The sequence below is a fragment of the Pinus tabuliformis genome, chromosome 5_2, assembly GCF_031772625.1.
Source record: "Pinus tabuliformis cultivar Carrire ecotype Pingquan chromosome 5_2, CPIR1, whole genome shotgun sequence".
NCBI lineage: Eukaryota > Viridiplantae > Streptophyta > Pinopsida > Pinales > Pinaceae > Pinus > Pinus tabuliformis.
The window spans coordinates 571,968,913-571,984,178 of NC_142306.1; the positions used below are offsets into that span (position 1 = coordinate 571,968,913).

General features: G+C 32.7%; 1 pseudogene; it reads left to right on the top strand.

The window, feature by feature from the left end:
- LOC149160262 (non-functional protein STAY-GREEN, chloroplastic-like) lies at nt 1–1,242 on the top strand (annotated as a pseudogene).
- The last annotated feature ends 14,024 nt before the right edge of the window (nt 1,243–15,266 follow it).

Below are 15,266 nucleotides of genomic sequence, written 5' to 3' on the forward strand. Positions count from 1 at the left end.
TTGTTAGAGATTCATCTTTTACTTATCCATTTTTTGGTTTATGGTTAATGCAGAATCGAGGGCCATCATTTGGTACATTGCAGAGAAGTACGCAGCACAGGGGACCATTGGGCTGTTAGGTAAGAAACTAAGTGGCAAGCGCGCACCCGAAAAAACATGTACCAGAACCCTTGGTTTTGTTTTTCAAAATGGGATTGAATCTACTCTCAACACTGCATGCACTGCAGCTCTTCCCGCCTTTACAGGTGTTGTCTCTCGTGTTGTTTATGCCTATGACCGACAACCTGGCTACTGCAACAACTTCAACTTCTGAAATATAATTGGAAACCCTAGCCATGGCGGTAGCAACATCATTTGCTGTAAAAACACAGCAATGCTACTCCTTTCCCCATTCCGGTGGACGGATTTCATCTGCACCACAGAATCCACAATCTCAGTTCACAAGGAAATCGAATGTAAAGTTTTCCTCTAGCTTTCTGGACAGCGGGAGCCCCTAGAATCCTCTGGTCGACTATCAATTATAGTCCAATAACAAAAACTGAATTAATAACAGCTTACCCCGACCTAGTAGTACTCGTGTGGTAATCTTAGCGATTCACCACGGCAAATATTTTTCAATTGTGCTCTGTTAATTCATTGATTATGAGTACTGAATCTTGGCATTGGTTGGGTAGGAGGCGAGATTGTTTGGGCCTGCAGTCTTCCAGGCATCGAAGATCAAGGTCCTATTTCTTGGAGCACAGGAAGAGAATCATCTGGGGCATTTTCCAAGGATTTATATGCTCACACACAGCAACATCGCGACCAAGTTAACGTTGGATATTTCTCAAACAATCAATAAAGATCAAGTCGGCTCTGTTTTGTTGAATCTTTTGAAAATAGGATTTTTATGGCTTAGAAATTTAAAGCCGGTGAGTTCTTTATATATGTGCACAAAATAGGATTTTATGGCTCAGAAGTTTAAAGCCTGTGAGTTCTTTATATATGTGCACAAAATAGGATTTTTATGGCTAGGAAGTTTAAAGCATGTTATTTCTTTATATATGTGCACAAAATAGGATTTTTAAGGCTCAGAAGTTTAAAACCTGCTATTGGTTTATATATGCAGGGATGGTATAAAAAGTTGCACGGATGGTATAACAGGGTACAGAGAGACGAAGTTCTTGCGCAGTGGAAGAAATGTCAGCGAAAAATGTCTCTGCACGTACACTATCAGCGGTAGTAAGAGAGTAGCTTCAGCCTATTTGACTCCCGATGGTGCAACTAAGGGCAGTCAGTTTGGCCATCTGTACTTTCCTTCACCCTGATTTTGGTTATCCTTATTTTGAATATAATAGATGCACATAGAAATATAGATTGATTATAATAACTCAAATGAAGATGATGCATACAAAAATAAATATACAGGGGAAACCATTTTTCTTGCAATCAAAGGGTATATTAGTTCATGGTGAGTTTATGCTTACCAATCAATTATTTTTTGTTTTTGGTCTGATTCCTTCTAGATTGGATGCACTTCTTCTTCTGCTGCAACTTTTTGCAATGAGGCTGTTGTCTGCTTCAATGGCTTTGCAATGAGGCTGATGTCTGCTTCAATTGCTTCAAGTAGAGAGTCGGTGGCAGTCGGCAGTGGCCCTGGGCAACAGGTGTAAATAATGGAGGCTGATGACCGTTCCAATTGCATAATGGAGGCTGATGACTGTTTCAATTGCTTCAAGTAGAGAGTCGGTGGCAGTCGGTAGTGGCCATGGGCAACAGGTGTAAATAATGGTGGTAACCGGCAGTCACAAATGTAATCACCATTTCAAACCTTAAAAGTAACGGTGCGCTTGAATTAATATGAAATATATCGATGATCGATAGCTATAATCCTTGCTATGCCGGAAGTAAGTACTAATTATTTATCTATTAAATAAATATTATATAAAAAATTTAAAATATCCAATATTTTTAATAGACACTCCATTCATTATTAAGAACCAATATAACTTTGTTTTAATAGACACTCCATTCATTATTAAGAACCAATATAACTTTGTATTCATTATTAAGTACCACTATAGCTTTATATATGTTAAAAGTAGAACAAAATGAATATGAAAATGATACTCATGAAAAAAATCAAAATATAATTCGAATGTGAAGCTTGAGCAATGGTATTGTAACCATGATTAAAATAGGTTAGTCGCATAAATATATTCGTATAACATTATAAGAGCATGGTATGAACATTGCATTTGTGTGAAATGTACAATTAATATGATGGTGAAATGATAGTGATTTGTAAAAGGAAACTTAAAAGTAGTAAATGATAGAAATTTTAATAATTATAAATTATTTGTATAATTAATAAAAAATAGTAATAGGGATTATTAATTAATATAAAATTTAAAAGGAAAGTTAGATAAATAATATCAATATATGGGAAAAAATTTAAAAGTTAAATAAAATAAAAGTAGAATGAAATATAAATGAAAAGATAATGTTGTGGGAAAAATGTTTTGTAAATTTCATTTTTAATGGACGAGTAATAAATAATTATTATTATTAAAAAGAAAAACTAAAAAAAGGATATTTATTAAAATAAATTTATAATTAAAATATATATTTATGTTTTATTGAAAGATATTGTAGTATTGATTTTTAAATTTCCTAATAATTAAATGTTTTATTGTAAATTTGATTATAATTAAAATATATATTTATGTTTTATTGAAGGATATTGTAGTATTGATTTTTAAATTTTCTAATAATTAAATATCTTATTGTAAATTTGATTATATGATTGATTAAAATGATGTTGATTAATAATAAATAAAAAAACAAAAGTTCAAAGAGAAATCGAAGAGTTATATATATATATACATATATGAAATAAAGGTTTTAAAAATTAGAGAATTTTACAATTTTATAGGGTAAAAATTGAATTTATAAAAGATGAATTTTGTATTGATTATTATATAAGGTCATAGTTTATAAGAAAGGAAAAAAAACCTTTTTTTATCTGAAATTTATTTAGAATCATTTTAGATTAAATGGAATTGTAAATATGAGATTTTAACATCACACAATCTCATTGTAATAGGGGTATTTTAGTACTAAATATAATTTTGCATAAAAATAATAATTCCATCACTTTAGCCTATGAGGTGCAGAATAGATGGTAATAGGATTTCTTGTCAAGGCATTTCGTGGTGAAAGGGTCATCATTTTGAAATCCCGTGGGAAAAAATCTAACCATGTTAAGGGTTGGTGTGACCGAAGCTGGGTGCGATCCCTAAATCATTTTGATGACTTGGATGCCCCTCAGTCATGGTTACTCAAGCCACAAGTTAAACATGTCATTCATCTCGATATTCACATTACTTAACAAATAAACAAAAAAAAAATCATCATTTTAACTATAAGTTTTGACAAATATTGTTTGATAAGATTCTAGTGATGGAAAACTAGACACAGCCAAAAAGTATAATGTTTGTCCTTCTTCAAGTAAGATAAATAGAAAATTATCTCGACAGTGTTTTTAATATCTTTATTATAATTGACAAATTTTAAAATTTCATAAGTAGAATGAAAAAATCAAATTTCTGACAATGTATATTATAGGCACCCTCAATGTTTTTAATTCCTTTGAATCCATTCATATCTGGCATCAAGAATATCAACGTTGTGCAATTTCTAGACATTTTGAGCTAGATTTAACTCACTAAATTAAATAATGACTTACGGAAAAATGCTGAAATTATTTACTTATTATCTAACTTCATTACGATATATGTGCCTAGGGAAATACTAATGAGAAAAATTATCCACCACATGAAAGTCCTTCCTAAGCTCTTGTAGTGATAATTTATGGACAACCTATTACTTCACAGCATTGGGAGCATCGTTCATCAGTTAAATGTATGCCCATGTTATCTATTGATGTTAGAACAAGCCTCTACCCATCATCAATGACCATAGCAAAATATCTAAGTATATATTGAACATTCGGCCATAAATCTATTATTATTCATTTTGGAATTCACAAAAGTCTGGATTTTATTTGTTAAAGGGTGTGTACCCATCACCCAAAAGAGTCTTAATTTGCATAATATTGTAAAGAAAAGAGGCATCTTGGAGTAATATTTTTGGGACAACTTGTTACTTCAAAGCATTGGGAGCATCGTTCATCAGGGAAATGTTTTCCCATGTTATCTATTCATGTTACAAAAATCCTTTATCCATCAGCGATGATCATGGAAAAATATCTGAGTATATATTGAACATTAGGCCATAGATCTACTAGTAATCATTTTGGGGTTCGTAAAGATTTGGATTCTATTTGTTAAAGGGTTTGTATCCATCACCCAGAAGCACCTCAATTTTCATATTATTTTCATGTTATTGTAAAGACAAGAGGCATCATGTTATTGCAATGGTGTGTGATGGAAACCTTAATTTCTTTTTTCTAGTTGTATTACATGTTATTGCAATGGTGGGTGATGGAAACCTTAATTTCTTTTCTCTGGTTGTATTACATGAAATTGGCTAGGAAACAACTTTGAACATATCAATATAGAATCCAAAATATTTATACATTTTGGGGATTTTTTTGACGATATGGAAGAATTTTGTGAATCCCTACTCCAAAGGTACATTGATTCTCACTTGTTTGTTTTCCTTTGTGGGTATCATCAATCGATGTGGCATATTTTTTATCCGCCTAGCTAGACCTTTGTTGATGCTTGAATTGTTATACCAATTTTCATATATGAATTGGAGTTCAAAGCCTCTATTGACTTTCATGTAGTAAAACTTTTTCATATAAGCACAATCACATCTTTTGGTTTGTAGTCAAGGTGCTTAATTTTAAATGTTTTTGGTTGAAATATTTTTTGATGGGAAAATTTCTAGTTAATGCTATAGATGCAAAATCTAAGTGGGTTTAAACTCTAGAGTTCTTAAACAGTGAGTGTGTGCACGTGCGTGCGTGTGTGTGTGTGTGTGTGAGAGAGAGAGAGAGTTTTGCAGAAAACATTGTGTGTGTATGAGAGAGAGAGAGAGAGAGAGAGAGAGTTTTGCATAAAACATTGTGTGTGTGTGTGTGTGTGTGGTGTAACAAAGTTTTGCATAAAACATTGGAGAAGAGCTAGTAATCAAATAATTCAAAGCATCAATGACTTATCTTAAAAATCAATTCAACCCAAGAATCAACAATATTTGTAAGTTGAAAATAGTATTTTTGTAATCTTACTAGTTAATTCAAGCATGTCTATTTTTAGTAGTTTTTAACACCCTTTATTTTCTGAGTTAGATTTTTTGAATAACGACTCAAATTAATGAAGTATTGGAGTTATTGAATACTATAATAATCTCTACTCTTGATGATAAAATAATAGTTAAAAAGGAAACTTGTACTCATGTTCTAACCTGTCAATAAGATTTGCAGGGAAAAAATAAATTTCTCCATCTTGAATCATAGCTCTGATGAGATGAATTATAGCAAAAGAGGTCAACATTCTAAACTAGTCATTTTTCAAAACAATTTTCTTTTTGAATTTGAGAAATAGTAATCTCAGTAGCTAGTACATCATCAAATAAGTAATAGTACTTTAGAAGAAGTTACAAACAAAAAAGAAGTTCTACATTCACTTCCCAAGCCAAACACAATATCTTGGTAAGAAGTCATAGACAACGATCAAAGGATTTGTCTTGAGTGTGAAAATAAACTGATGTTTCATATTCCAAATTATTCCAAACCAATCGAGTTCCAGAGTGTTGGTTTTAGTAAAAAAAAAAAGTCCAACTTCATCATTGAGTTCACAACGTGGAGGGTCGATGTTATGATATTCATCCTTGCTAGCATAATAGAAAGCATAATCATCCTTTAGACATAAGTTCTAGTCATAAGAATCCTATAAGGGTAAATATTCACCTTTTATGGATCACTTCTTAACAGTGGTCATCAACAATGAAGAAGATATATCAATGATATTTTTTATTCCATTTAAAGCTATTGACACACCTTGCAGTGGAGAGAATTTTGATTTCTTGCCTTGTATTAGACAAACGAAGAATATTTATGACTAAAAATCAAAATTCAAGTTTCAAATTCTTATCAATCAAATATAAAAAAGACACCCTTAACTACAACCAAGACCATAGTCAACAGGGAGAGCCTAGCGATAAAGTCATCTACAACCAGAGTTAAAGTCATGTTCCATGAGCACATTTTAGTTTGTATTCATCAAAAAAATAATTATAATTTTTTCTAGAAAACATTTTTTGGTCATATTTAAACCACCATTTGAGAGAACTTCCATTTTGTAGAAGACATCGATTTATAGCTAGATTAGGAATTGTTTAGAGAAATATTCCTAGCTAATATTCAGAGTTGTTGGTAAGTGTTAAACCACCATTTATTATAATACTTTAGCTTCTACTATTCATTTGATTTGTGGTATTCCTTAAACCATCATATTCAAAGAGCACATTTAGTCATTGGAAACCATCCACTTCTAGATTGTAGCTCTCTTCTTGGACTTTCACGCACCGCTTTGGATTAAAGGGGGAATGTTGGAAACCTAATCTTTAAGAGTGATGTAAATTTGTATTATTCACTTGAGAGGAAGATGAAAAGTCACAACTAAACTAAAACAATCATTGGGAGTGCAAGAAACCTCTTGGAAGATGAAATTAAGGGTCATAAGCTAATGTATTTATGTGTATCATACTAATTAAAAATGTACCATAGACTTATCAAAATATTCTCTCCAATTTTGTGTGTCCAACACTCAATATAGATAATGGTGGTGAAATATTCTCAAATAGTTATTGAAACATGGGTTGTGTACAATTATCACAGGGAAGTGTAATACTACTTTAATCCTCATGTTAAAAGAAATTTCAACCATCATTTCAATGAACTATTTCATTTCCATTCGTTCTATTCAGAGTACCATTCTTATATTCATACTCTACTATAATCATGTAATGTTTTTTAATGCCAAACATTAACCAAATCTAGAAATTGACCAAACTATGAAAAAGGTATTGCAAATATTAGATGAAAGGTAGACATCTATAGGTGGACATAGCGGCTAGGATAGCTACAAATCCTTTACCCATTGTGTACTTCCTACTCATTGAAAGCTTGAGATACAACTATTGTTTTGGAAGCTATTCCCAAAATTTATTTAGTAGATTGGACTCTTGTTATGATGTGCTTGCACTTTAGACCGTATTTTATTATTTTTCATTTCATATACATTTATTTAATTCTCTTCCTCTTTCATAGACCTTCTCCATTGATATTATGGTTAATTTCCCTTCTAAGGGATGGAACTTCAATTCCTTTCTTAGTGGTTGCATGTCCCATGGTTAGGAGTGTTGGTTGAGAACATCCTAATTTTTTGCAACATAACCATTTTTCTCGCTCATTTAGATATCCAATGTCCACAAATATTGTGCAAAAAAGGTACATGGGAAGATTTAGGGGCTACATTTATCCCATGGGATAATTTTCCATTTTTTTCAAAAACATGATTCAATAATTCCATTTTATTCACCTCAATTTTATAGAATAAAAACATTTGACTCTTAAATTCACCAAAAAAATTTAGAAACTATATAAATTCCTTAGAAATTAAAATATTTTTATAAAAATATCACCAACAATTTAGTAATCGGTATTTTAATAATTAATAAGATTAACCAATGTTTCTATGCTTTAAGAGAGGTATGGAACTTTTAAATTTTCCTTTCAAGGGTCCATTATAATATATAATGTTAGTATTTTGAACCTTACAAAGGAAGGATTTCTCACATAAGTGTGTCTACTGATTTTCATTGATGGTTGTGTAAAGTAAGGAGAAATGATGAAATCACAAATTCCAATTATTTAACTTATAACCTAGTTTAAATAATAGAACGTAAACCAATCAAAAGTAGGAAATGTAAAAGTGACAATGTCATATATGTAATATATCATAACAAAGAAGTAAGTAGAACTCCCTTGAATCTCCATTATACTAGTTTACAATGCATTACATCAAAGTTGTATCCATATAATAAGCATGCTTAGCATACAAAACTCGAAAAACTCATCAAGAAAAGCTATGAACATAAGTTAAACATATATTTATATAATTTTTGCGGTAGTTAAAATAAGTTCGATGAATATTGATCCAGGAGGATTGATTTAGGTGGATCTTCAAAAAGTACCAGTGGCATGGTAAAAAGGCTCAAAACTCAAAGTCACATAATCTTGATAAACTTAGCTTCATATCCAAGTGCTCATGATACTAATTCCAACGGTGCAAACATCACTCAAATTAGAGCTCATATGAAGAAGTTAGGGCAAGTCAAAGTTCAAGTTTGGCTTGGATAGGTGGAAGGACAAGATGATGTGGAAGAACTCTCAAAGAATGGGGAAGTGCCAAATGGCAGACCGCCATTGGCCCTCCATTTCACAGATCGTAGAAGTTAGATATTCACGAATCATCCCCCAGCATTACCATGTTGTGATGTGATAATTGCAATCGCAGATCACAAGGAACGATGGTTATAAATCGGCCCCTGAGAAGGGAAGGGGTGCGATGCGATAAATCACATATCTCACATCACAAGGTGCAGTAGTACAGAATCAGCCCCGGGTAGGATCAGGTTGCGATTGTGATATCACAATCGCATATCGCATAGTGAAAAGTCTCGTTATATATGTACCCCCTGGCTCTGCAAATTGCGATATGTGATGCATCGCGAATGTGATAGGGTTATGGGTTTCAATTGATATTTCCATCATGTTCGTCAGTTCGCACATTGGTCAGTGCAGCAACCATTATGGATAATCATCGTGGTTCCACTGATTGCGATTTGCGATGGGATATCGACGCCGATAGACTATGGCCACTGATGATAAAGTCAACGGGTTCAAAGAATACACCGATTATTTGTATTATTCTGCTGGTTTGAGGTTTAAAGAAAAACAATTTGTTTGAACTATTCAGTGGTGGTTTTTCCATGTATGGTAGGTTTGTTACCTGCATACTATTCCAGGCCTGAGAATCTCTGTTTGAAATAGCCCACCTGCCTAAACTTGTCATTTGTTGAAACTGCCCGATTTATGAAAGTATCTACCCACCAGAATATAAAATGGGCTATCCGTACAACGAGAGGGGGGAGCAGTAGAGAGAAACATAGATTTATAGAGTAGAGCAGCGACACTTGCTCCTGGAAATTGGTCAGAACCTTGCTTCAGAAATCAAAAGGTTCGAGAAGGTGCAGAAATCTCGATTATCCAAATTGGGTGTCGAATAGGTGATTCTACATGACTTTTCTCCATGCAGTAAGTGGTGTTGTCTGTCTCTAGAGTTGGGCTCTCCATTTTTCATCTATCTTCCATATTGGAGGTATAAGGGTGTTTATGTAAAATATGCTTGTACTTCTTCTCTTTGCATGCCATTTAATGAATGAAGGCCTCCCCACTATTGCGCAAGGCCCAGAGATGTAGTCCAAATTGGATAAACTTCGTAATCAATTCTCCTTGTCTTGATCTCATACGTGATTATGTCTCTTTTATATTTGTTTTATATGCTTATGTTCCATGGTTTTGAAGTGTTCTGTTATATGTAATTTAATAACACATCCATAGCAAAGGAATCCTGGATCAAGTGGTATCAGAGCAAGGCTTAGTGATGTGAATGGCATGAGTACGCTAACCAGAAATAAGACTCAAATGACATGCATCACAAAGAGGAGACATGGTTGATGCTGAAGCTCGTTGGGAAGAGAAGCGGTCTTGTTACTGTTAATAATTGTGAGCATGAATGATCAAGTGTGCAGCCATGGATAATGATAAATAAATGCATGAGACCTTCCTCCGAATGTCCAAAATGGTGGACATCATGTATGAAGCATATGAGAAGAGAAGAGAGGAGGAGACAAGGAGATTGGAGAACGATGCATCATCCACATCTTCTAGTGCTTATGCATTTTATTCCTCGCCTTCCTCAAATGAGGATATTAATCAGAGACTTCAAGTAGATCTTGTTGAATTAAGGAGGCTTCTAGAGGAAGAGAAAGAGGAGAAACAGAGGTTGCTACCCTAGTTGCAATCTAAGGACGAGGCATTGGAAAAGTTGTAGCGTGACCCCCATGAGGTAAAAAGTAATTCTTTGACTCCATGTATTTTTACTGATGATGATTTCGCCATTTTTGAAAACAATACCACATGAATCGGCTCCAAACTATTAAGGAGAATGGGTTATGAGGGGAAGGGCCTCGATATTAATGGCCAAGGCATCATAAACCCCATCAAAGTAGAGGAATCATTTCGTCAGGAAGGACTTGGGTATGTTAGGAAGGAGGTTGGGGAATGTGCCAAAACATCTAGTAAACCACCAATGACAGATGATGAGAAGCCCTCACACTACAAAAAAACCAGCGATTATCGTCCCTTTTTACTTCTTTTTTTGCATCTAGAGCCCATTTTTGGTACTATTTGCATCCATTTATCAAATATGGTGCAAAACTTGACACAAAATTTGCATCAAGTTTTGCACCAAATCTTACACCAATTTTAGCACCAGGTATTACAATAGGTTTTGCACCGCGTTTTGCACCAAATTTTATGCCAAGTTTTGCGTCATCCTTTACACCAGGTTTTGTTCCAGGTTTTGCATCAAGTTTGGCACCTAATTTTGTTTGACATACTTTTTCATCCTCATTTGCATCCACCTTTTGCACCTACACTTGCATCAACTTTTGCATCCTTTTTTGCATCCTTTTTTAAATCATTTTTTGCATCCATTTTTTCATCTACTTTTGTTGCATCCACTTTTCCATCTTGTTTGGAATCCATATTTACATCCTCTTTTGCATCTATTATTGTACCCACTATTGCATATAATATTTTTGTGCCACAATTAGCGCCTAGTTTGGTACCTCCTTTTGCACCCACTTTTGATTATAATTTTGCATCCACGTTTGCATCCTCATTTGCGTCTAGGTTTTCATCAACTACTACATCTATTTTTGCATCCCTTTTTGTATCCAATTTTGGACCAGGATTTGCATCGGGTTTTGTGTCTCGTTTTGCATCTACTTTTGCATCTACTTCTATTGCATCCACTTTTGCACACAATTTTGCATCCACTGTTGCACCCATTTTAAATTTCACTTTTTTCATCCCTTTTTACGTCTTCATTTGCATCATACTTTGATTCTTTTTTTGCATCTATCATTACATCCACTTTTGTTATGCCAGAATTTGTACCATGTTTTGCACTCACTATTATATCCACGTTTGCTTCCAATTTTGCATCCATGTTCGCATCCTCTTTTGCATCAAATATTGCATCTATTTTTGCATCCACTTTTGTGTCAGGTTTATGCATTGGGTTTTGCATCTCGTTTTGTATCTACTTTTGCATCTACTTACATTGTATCCATTTTTTGCATCCAATTTTGTTTTGCCTGTTGCATCAATGTTTGCTTCCACTTTTACATCCATTTTTGCATCTTATTTTGCATATTTTTTGTCTATTGTTACATCCACTTTTGTTGCACCATATCTTGCGCCTACCATTGCAACCACATTTTCTTCCACGTTTGCATCCACTTTTGTTTCATCCATTTTTGCATCTGCTTTTGTGTCCATTGTTGCATCCACATTTGTTTCACCACAATTTGTGCCAAGTTTTACACCTACCATTGGACCCATGTTTGCTTCCACTTTTGCCTTCATGTTTGCATCCTAGTTTGCATTGACAACTGTATCTACTTTTGCATCCACTTTTGTGTCAGGTTTTTCATGTTGTTGTGCATCTACTTATGTTGTATCCACTTTTCATCCAATTTTACTTCTATTGTTGCCCCCATTTCTATGTTCGCTTTTGCATCCCTTTTCCAACACTCATCATATTTTCTGCATTGATGATATTCCTTATGGCATTGACAATTATGAACAATTGATGACAATGTCAATAATATTGACAATGATGAAAATGAAGATGATGGCGATGACATGAATTGTGATTATGATGATAAAGACCATAGTGGTTACAATGACAATGATGATGATGGCAATGATTATGATGATGACGATGCTAATGACGTTGGCGAATCTTCCCAATTTTAGATGTTGTCATTGTCATAGTCATAAGCATTATCTTTGGTGTCATCATCATCATTTTCATCTAGGTCATCATCAAAAACTATAATGGCATGAATGATGATTACAACAATGTCGATAGAAATTACATTAATGATGATGATGGGGATGATAAAAATGACAATGACGATGATAATGGTGGTGATGATGATCATCATCGATCATCTCTCAAAAATAGAGTTGTTATTTCTCTTACGTATATCAATGTGTCCTAAACAACCCTTTTCTAGCACTGATCACATTTTTTGGGTTGATGATATTTCTTACAACATCTACAATTATGAACAATTGCAAACAATGTCCATAATGATGATGATGATGGCATGAATGGTGATTATGATGATAATGTAATGATGGCAATAACAATGACAAGGATGTGATGATGATGACAATGATTATGATAATGAGAATGACCTTACAATCTTATGGATTCGTGAACAATTACTAGTTTCAATACCATCTTCTGGATACGTATTACTATCATACTTTTTAGATTTTCTGTCTCTCTTGAGGTATCTTACTATAATGGTGTTGTCAACACTAGAAATATATCTTGTTGTAATGGTGGTTCTAATGTTAGCACTAGCAAAGTTTTTGTTAAATTTTGGTTAAAAAAAACCGATTTATGCAATTATTTTGACAATCTATGTAAAAAAGTAAATAACATACAATTATTTTGACTGTAGTCCCATTGATTATCATGAATTCACCAGTCTGAAGACCATCTTCTACATACATATTATTATTAAACTTTTTGCATTATATCCCTCTTATATCTTGTTGTAATGGCAGTATTAGCACTAGAAAAATATCTTGTTGTAATGGTGATGTTAGTATTAGCACCAAAAAAATCACTAAATATAATTCCCTAAGTCCTATATATAAGAAAAATCAAAAGAAAGAAAAATAATGCCCAATGAATGGTAACTCATGATAATGCCCAATGAATGGTAACTCATGTATTCACACCCTCTTTGGAAAACATATGAATATATACACTCCTAGTCACACTTGATCACATGTTTGTGATGGTTAAATCATGAAGTCCTCTTTTCCCCTTTCATTTTCACTTCATCATTTAAGCACCTAATTGAGGATCTAGGGAATTTTTCTTGCCTAAGGGTTTCATGTCTACTCTTGGTTTACTTATGTCACACTACGGTCAATCATGTGACGGAGTGAAATACTTAAGTTTGTGGAGTTATTAGAACAGTGTATTAAGTTAGTCACCACACACACATGTATTACATGTCATTGATCCACATGTGTGGGTTGGAGACTCATTTCTTGAGAACTTTAATGGATACTACTTTAGGGCCTTGATGGTATATCTTACAAAATTGCTTTGTAAACATTGTGATTCATCCTTTCTTTTCCTCGAGACACTTGATAATATTGAAGTCACTCCCACTAATCCACGGAGATGGGGAGTATAAATTACTTGTGCTGGAAATAGAATTGAGAAATAGAGGTTTTCCATTTGCGATATTGGATTCATAGACATTGGATACATTGGAGTCTATGATTTGGATATTGGAGTCATAGACATTGGATATTATTGGAGTCGTAATGCGAAAATAGGTAAACATATTGGTAACCTTGATGTCTTGATCATTCCAAATAATAACCATTCCACCCAAGTATATCTAATCATCAATCACTACTATTTGGAAATTCCTCCCCCATTTTCTAATTATATGAGGTAGAACCTCACTTAATATTTTTATTTCTTATATCAACATTATTGATGGGTGCTTTGCATACCATTTTTATTTTATGAGTATTTGTTTTCCTTTACTATTGAGGTCCCTCATGTTCCATGAGACTATTTTCATGGATAATTTACACCTAAAGGAAGTATAATGTGACTAAAAAAAACATGTTCCAAGATTTATGTTATTGGACAATGCCACTTCATGACTCCTATATTTCCTTAACCTAGGACTGAATGGTGAACTTGATAGCCTTAAGGGAAATTAACTAATGAAAATCTCAAAAAGAGGTGACTTTTGACTTTATCACATATAAGTTAATATACTAAAAAAAATATCCATAAAAATTTTGTCAATCAATGAATCTTTAAAAAAAATATCCAAAATAATTTCATCAAGCAATGAAGCATTACATTATAAATTACAATCTATAAACCTTTTGGGAACTTTTTGCTAAACCATGTTCAAAACCAAAATATTTAATATTAATATTTAACAATAATATGGAAAATAACACATTTTCATAAATTAAATAACATGTTATCAATCCTAAGAAATGTCACTAACATAAAACTAAAAAGCATGCAACTAATTGGAATGACCACTCAAGGCCACCATAAGACAATTAATCTATTAAGACAAGGATTAATGGGGAAAGAAATCTACAAAGGACAAAGGCAAACCTATTTTAACTTTATTGTTTTATTAGGTGCAAGTTGAACATCTCAATATATAATGAAGAGAAGAATTAATTTTGTTGCATTGAGAAAACCCAAGCACATTCTATAACTTAGCAAGGAAGAGATGTATAATACCCATCTCAGTGACACAATGCATGGCATTAAGTTACTTTTTGATATATAATTTAAAGTTATATCATAAAATCACAAATTTAGCATGAATGGATGTTTAAAATTCATTTTTATAAAAAGAAAATATAATTTTTGTTATAAAAAAAAAAAAAACCAAAAACTAAACATATTTTTTTAGAAAAAAAAAAAAAATACTAAACTGAATATATATATAAAAAAAACCTAAAATTAAGCAAATATATATTTTTTATTTATTTTATTTATTTTTGTTATTTTTTTTTTTAAATTTTTTTTTAAATTTAAAATAATTTTTATAATTTTTTGAAACACATTCCCTCCATTCTAAGAAGCAAAAAATAATAAATAGAAAAAAGGACAGACAAAAATATTCCTTTCCTTGTAAGTTTTTCCCACCATTCATTCCACTCACTTGAGTTTATTTCATAAAACAGATATAAGTGTTATTTCACACTCTTTTGGCAAAGCCTATTGAGCTTCTCTTATGATATATCTATTCCTTGATGGAGTCCTTGATATATTGATCAAGTTTTGATTCCTGGAGATTAATTAGAGCAAAGAAAACATGAG